Genomic DNA, 7,422 nt, shown 5'->3' with positions numbered 1-7,422 from the left:
CTATTATAAGTTATTCAAAGTTATACTGTTGAAACCCACTGAGTCTCATCTCCCCAATCTCCTAATACGCTGAACACGTATTATGAGTTATGTGAACTTTCTTTTTTCTAAACAAGTTGTCAGTGGCTGCACCACTGAAGAGAAGTAATGACTCCTCCTCTTCCAGCAGTCATTAACTATCAGTAGCTCCTCCCCGTCATGATGGACTGGTAACTGGTCCCAACGAGGATCTCATACAGGCAGTCACGGCTGCTATGGGTTCACAGAGCCACAGCCACGTCACGCCCAGAAGACAGAGTTTCACATGACTCCTCCGCAGCCTCCCACTCTTACATTCTTCCCTCTCCTTCTGTGACAATCTCTGAGCCAGGCGGGGGTGAGACAGATGCCCCATTAGGGCAGAACACTCAGTGCTTTGACTACTTATGCCTCTGCATTAACTAAAGCTTGAAAGAATAGCACACTAGCAGAGCGATGTAGTTCTGTTTTCTGAGACAGGGACTCCTGTAACCTAGGCTGTCACCCAGCTCTCTATGTAGCAAAGTATGATTCTGACCTATGCATCACCCACCCACAATTCCCAAAGGCTGGGATGGCAGGCACAAGCAGCACCATATGCCATTTATATACTGCTGGGGATGGAATTTTCATGCATGTCAGACAAGCATTAAACCAACTAAGCTCTATCCCAGCTTTCTCTGTATGACTTTAGACACGTTCTTTTTGTTTGTCTGTTTGTTTGTTTGTTTGTTGAGGCAGGGTCTCTCTGTGTAACTTTGGAGCCTGTCCTGCAACTCACTTTGTAGACCAGGCTTGCCTAAAACTCACAGAGATCCGCCTGCCTCTGCCTCCCGAGTGCTGGGATTAAAGGTGTGCGCCACCACCTCCTGGCTAGACACATTTAACGTTGTGTATTTAAGACTAACCCTATAAGGAAGGATGCTAATAATGCCTGATGGGGGATGTCCTTCTGTAAATATATGTTTCTTTATTGGTTGATGAATAAAGCTGTTTCGGCCAATGGATAGGCAAGATGTAGCCAGGCAGGAGGTATAGGCAGGGCTACCAGAATAGCAGAATTCTGGGAAGAGGAACACAGAGAGTGAGTTACCAGTGGACACCATGTAGCTACCAGGAAGATAGGACACCCAGTCACTCTCCAGTAAGCCAAGACCACATGGAAATACATAGATTAATAGAAATAGGTTAATAATTAAAAGCAAGCAAGCCAATAAGAAGTCTGAGCCATTGACCAAACAGTTTATGTGTTGGACCCAAAAGTGAAGTCCAACTCCGGAAGACATACCCCACAGAGTCACTCACAGGACACAAGTTCGATGCAAAAGCAAAAGGATTTTATTCCAACGCGTTGGGGTCTTTCCCTGGGAAGAGAACGGCCCCGAGTTTTCAAAGCAGGCAGTTATTATCTTTTTGGTCATTAGGCAGGAGTATCACAACATATTGATTGGCTATAACATACATGAGTCATTCTCTGATTGGTGGGGAACTGAACTTACAATTTTGCCCACAAGGGGTTTGGAATGTTATTTTGGTTTTTACACCTGCAAGGCCTTGGGACAGCTAGTGATTTTTCTGGAAACAGAGTGACTTATATTTATTTTAAAAACTTGGGTGCTCTGGAGCAGGGTAACCCATAATAATTTTTAGAAACCAGACAGTTGTTGAAGATAATAGAAACTAGTAATATTAACAATTTCCAGAGACTCGTCATCATGACCAACCATTTCATGTGTTCTTTGTCCCAGAGCTATGTGTGGCCAGAGTGACTTTTAAATACATGCTGGTGAGTATCAGGCTAGGCTTGAGTTGGGGTCTCTCATGTGCTTATTTGGGACTAAATGGCAGCACGTACCACTGTGACCAAGGACTTGGACTCTCTGTTGCTTCTAAAAATACCCAGACATCTCTCTCCTTATCCCAGAAGTTCTCAACTCTGGTCATGCATTAGAATCATCCGGGAAGTTTTAAAAACCACTGGCTCAGTTGGTGACACACCTTAATCCCAACAAAGGGTCAGGTGAATCTCTGTGAGTTCAAGGCCAGCCTGGTCTACAGAGTGAGTTCCAGGATAGCCAGGTCTTTTACACAGAGAAACCATGTATTGAAAAGCCAAAAAACCAAACAAAACACTGGCTCCCAGTCTGTGCCCAAGAGAACCCAATGCCACTGGTCAACATAGCAAGCCCCCTCAAAAAGAAAAAAACAAAAAAACAAAACAAAACAAAGAACCAGTCAGAAGTCTCATTCAAACCCCTTTCTACTTCAGCATCTCTCAAGGCCATTGGCTCACCTTTACCTTTGTTTTCTCTCCCCCTCTTCACAATACAAGTATCCTTGAAATACTTCTAGAAAGCAATTTTCCATAGCATTTGGGTTTTTACTGGCACAGAAGCTATCACTGTTTACAAAAATGGATTTTGTAGTCTTGCCGGCTGTGTATAATCAGTAAGTAACACATTTTAAAGAAAACAATGATTTTCTTCTTTCCACAGCCTCCTTAATTCTAAAACTTAACCTGGTTAATGTGCTGTAAATAGCTCTAGTGTCATCAGATTGCTACTGTGTTTTGGATTTGCATGAAAACATAATATCGATCAAACTCTTTCTATTCACAATGTTTACATTTAATACTGTGAGGAGTTGTACTTTTATCAGCCCATTGAGCACCAAGACTCAATTTGAGTACACAAATCATGGTGCAAGTCAAAATAATATCCTTCGAAGTCTGTTGCTATGTACTGTGAGTGGAACGTTATCAAAATGACTGGGCACCACAGTAGTGCATCTTTCTTGGCATGTGAATGTAAAATGTTCCCATAAAAATGATTAAGAATGGAAAACAAATAATTACAGGTATTTCCCTTGTCCTTTGTTTGGCAGAAAATACAAAGGAGTAGTAATGAGGATTGGTTTAGGCTAAAGCCACTCCCTACATAACACAATGGTACCACAATAAATGTTCAAAGTTTTGGTTGGGTAGCCACCCCAGAATTGCCTATCACTTTGTCAGTGAAGGTCAACAGAGAATGACCTGCCTGTTTTCTAACTGGCAGTTGGCATAACATTGTAAGTATGAATTTAGGAATACAACTTGACAGTCTGATCGGTTTAGATGAGAGACAATGTATCCAGAAAGAGAATAGCAAAAAGAGGAGGCTGGGGCATGCACTGCGAGTGATGGGTTTAGTGTATGGCTCCTGATGGATAGGGAAATGTAAGTCTGGATGATCTGGCTTGATAACAGCAAGGATACAGATAAATATGGGGAAGTCTACCTTTTAAAGTCAAAGGAAAGGAGGTGACACACAACTTTAATCCCAGTACTTGGAGGGCAGAGACAGGTAGATTTCTATTAATTCAAAATCAGCCTGGACTACATAATAAGCTCCAGGTCAGCCAAGGCTGCCTGGAGAGACCCATCTCAAAATGAATGAATGAATGGATGAATGAATGAATGAATGAATGAAGGCTAAGATGGAAGCTAGGTGTTATGTACACATAGGTAATCCCAGAGTTTGAGAGCCTGGGGCAGATGAGGAGTTTGACCACTGGGTTACCTAATGAGTTCTGTGTAAACCTCACAAAGCAAGAACCCGGTTCATAAGTAAAGCGGGCTTGGAAAGAGAATTGAATGTGGGAAATAGGATTAGACTCATTGGAATGTTACTATTTGGATCAAATTGGAAGTCAACAGAGCTTCTGCCATTAGGTAGAGAAGAGGTTTGATTCCTCTCACAGTTAGTGACAGCAGTCACAGCCACTGTCAGATGTAAGCACCTAGAAAGGAGACCATGAGGTGAGGAGTCCATAGCCTTCCTCAGTTCTCTACCTTATCCTTCATTGTCCCCAATAAACCTGGGATCTACCTCTGTAGCCATTGCCACCCTTAGACTAAGTATCAGTTCAGTTCACCCAGGCAAAAGCATGTTCATGAACACAATTTCACCTCTTAATGTATAGCAATTGCCAATGACTTTAGTCAGACACTCAGAATTTTCCTGTTTTATTCAGCAGCATGTTCTTTTCTTTTTCCTTTTTTAAATTATTACTTATTGTATGAGTGTTTTGCCTGCATGTGTGTCTATGTAACACATGTGTACCAGGTGCTCTTGGTGACCAAGATAGGGTGTCAGATCTCCTAGAAGTGAAATTACAAATGGTTATGAAGTACCATGTGGTTGCTGGGAATTGAACTCAGGTCCTCTGCAAGAGCAGCCAGAGCCCTTAACCACTCTCCCTCTTTCCAACTCCAGCACATAGTAAAACAAAAAGTCATAATTTGCTATGTGTGGTGGTACTCACCTTTAATCCCAGGAGGCTAGGGCAGGTGGGTTTCTGTGAGTTTCAACTGAACAAACAAAAAGCAGTCCTGCCCCCATGATATGCAGGAACATAACTCACAGAACTTTTTCAAATAAGCTATAACATTTCATTTCATTTTTGCATAAGCTTGAAGCTTCTTCTTCTTCTTCTTCTTCTTCTTCTTCTTCTTCTTCTTCTTCTTCTTCTTCTTCTTCTTCTTTATTTAAATTAGAAACAAGCTTCTTTTACATGTCAATCTCAATTCCCTCTCCCTCTCCTCCACCCCTGCCCCCTATCCCAACCCCTTTTTCTGCTCCCCATGGAGGGTGAGGCCTTCCATGGGGGATCTTCAAAGTCTGTCATCATTTGGAAGCTTGAAGCTTTTTAAATGGGTACCACTATGTATGAGCACATTAGTGTAATGCTAAAAAAATGCTTCTAGCCTTCTATATTTTAAAACAGTTTGCACCAAGGCATTATTAAGGTATCGGTAATATGTATATATTAGTTGTTTTCACAGAGGTTAATGAATATATCTTAGCTAAGACATGCATCAAAGATTTCTAACAGTCTAAATGTGTTCCAGACAGCTGCTATGCAACACACCACTAATAGGATATTGAGCACCTCAAACTTGAAGGCATGGATCAGGAGTATAGCACAATAACAAAATGCTTACCTAGCATGTACAAAGCCCTTGGGCTCAATGTCAGCAAGACTAAAGTTTGTTGTTGTTGAGAGTATAGTTCATCAAACAGACAAAACCCACAAAGTGAAGCAAATAAACATTTGGAGATAATTTATTTGTTTATTATCTTGATTGTGGTGATAATAATACCTGTGTGTATATATGTTTCAACTCACCAAATTGTATACATTATCTTTAATTTCTTTTATACCATTTATACTTCAATGAAACTAGAAAAATATATTCCAATCACTTTTTGTTTTGTTTTGTTTGTTTTTTGGTTTTGGTTTTTCGAGACAGGGTTACTCTGTGGTTTTGGAGGCTGGCCTGGAACTAGCTCTTGTAGACCAGGTTGGCCTCGAACTCACAGAGATCCGCCTGCCTCTGCCTCCTGAGTGCTGAGATTAAAGGCGTGTGCCACCAACGCCCGGTTTTCCAATCATTATTGACTCACATTATTAAAGAGAGAAAAAAAGGGGAAAAAATCTGAAATAGCATTACTAGGTAAACCTGCCTAGTTTATAATTCATTATGTAGACCAGATTAGCTTCGAACTCACTGTTAGGAATAATGCAGAGTGGATTAGGACTGGAGATGCCAGGTCCCTGGTTCTGCTCTGGGACGGTGAGGATCGCGGTGGTCCCGGGCAGGTGGTTGGGGAAAACAGAGACCTGTAGACGTGACTCATATTGAAAGTTTTATTGAGGGGGAGGTAAAAAGACACAGAGACAGAGGGAGGACTAAAGAGAAGAGGAAGACAGGAAAAGTCCTGTCTGCCCCAGGGGAAAAGCGGGAGAGAGCGTAAGTAGGCAGAGGTCTGTCTTTTAAAGGGGTCCTTTGCACCTGCTGTGCAGACTAGGTAGCCATGGAACCTTGGGCTGATCAGGATACTGCCTGAGTGCATTCTACCAGACAGGAGCAGACCAGCATAATGCCAGGATCCTTACACTCACCAAGATCTGCCTGTCTCTACCTCCCAATTGCTGGTATTAAAGGTGCCTGTCACTACTCTCAGGAACTTATAACTTTTTATATAATTATATTCTCTAAAGTATTTATGAGAATGGCATAGATCTACATTCTTGTAAAACTTTAAAAAATTACGTTTATTTTATTTTATAAGTATGAATGTTTTGCTTGCACGTGTACCACGTGTGTGCATGGTGCCTGTGGTGTTCATAAGAGTGTGCCAGATCCCCTGGAACTGGAGTTACAGGAAGTTGCGAACTATCATGTGGGTGCTGGGAACCAAACCCAGTGTCTCTGGAAAAGCAGCTAATGGTCTTGACCACTGAGCTATGTAACCAGCCCCTCTAACAAAACATTTTCGTGTCTAGCTTAATAGTGGGCAGCTGCAGCCAGCATGGTGGCACAAGACTGTAACTCCAGGACTTTAAAGTCAGAAACATGAGGACCACACGGACTGCCTGACTGCAAAATAAGGTATCATATCATACACCCGCCCCCCACACACACACCACCTCTCTTAATTTTGAAAAGGTGAGCATGGCAGTTCACACGGTAATCCCAATATTCAGGAGAACAAGGCAGAAAGACTAACAATGTTAACAATATTTGAATGATATAATAAATCCTACAATAGCTGGGTAGAATGGCCTCACATCTCTAATTCCAGGATTCTGGAGTCAAGGTAGGAGGGCTGATATGAATTCAGAACCACTCTGGTCTCCATAGTAAGTTTCAGGTCAATCAATTTGGCAAACAATGTGAAACTTTGTCTGGGAGAAAACAGCAGCAACTAGAGTCTTCTATCGGCTTCCATATGTTATTATACATAATGTGCATCCATGACCCAATTAGAGTTTAAAGGGCAAATGTTTTCACATTATTATATGTGTGTGACCATGAAAAGATCTTGAGTATGCCCAGGAAACCCCAGACCACTGTGTGTGAGTCAGCAATTTATTTAATATTTTATTTGTTTATTAAGAATTGTCAGAGGGAGAAGGGACTTACATGTGAAACAAGCTTGTTCCCTAATTTGAACTAAAAAAAAAAAAAAAAATGTCACCAGCCGAGCGTTCATGGCGCACACCTTTAATCCCAGCACTCAGGAGGCAGAGGCAGGCGGATTTCTGTGAGTTCAAAGCCAGCCTGGTCTCCAGAGAAAGTGCCAGGATAGGCTCTAAAGCTACCCAGAGAAACCCTGTCTCGAAAAACAAAAAACAAACAAATAAAAAAAAAACAAAAAACAACAAAAAAAGAATTGTCAGAATTGTCACATGATGAAAGAAAGCACTCTGATTCATTTAAAAAGTATTCATAAACTGTGCAAGATGAATGTTTGTAATCCCAGCACGAGGGAGGCTGAAGCTGTTCGATTTCCAGGCCAGTCTTGGCCACAAAGTGACCCGACCACCCCCCCCTCAAACAACAACAAAAAATTGTCA

This window comes from Cricetulus griseus, chromosome 6 (genome assembly GCF_003668045.3).
Source record: "Cricetulus griseus strain 17A/GY chromosome 6, alternate assembly CriGri-PICRH-1.0, whole genome shotgun sequence".
Classification (NCBI taxonomy): domain Eukaryota; kingdom Metazoa; phylum Chordata; class Mammalia; order Rodentia; family Cricetidae; genus Cricetulus; species Cricetulus griseus.
Note: the sequence above shows the minus strand (reverse complement) of the source record.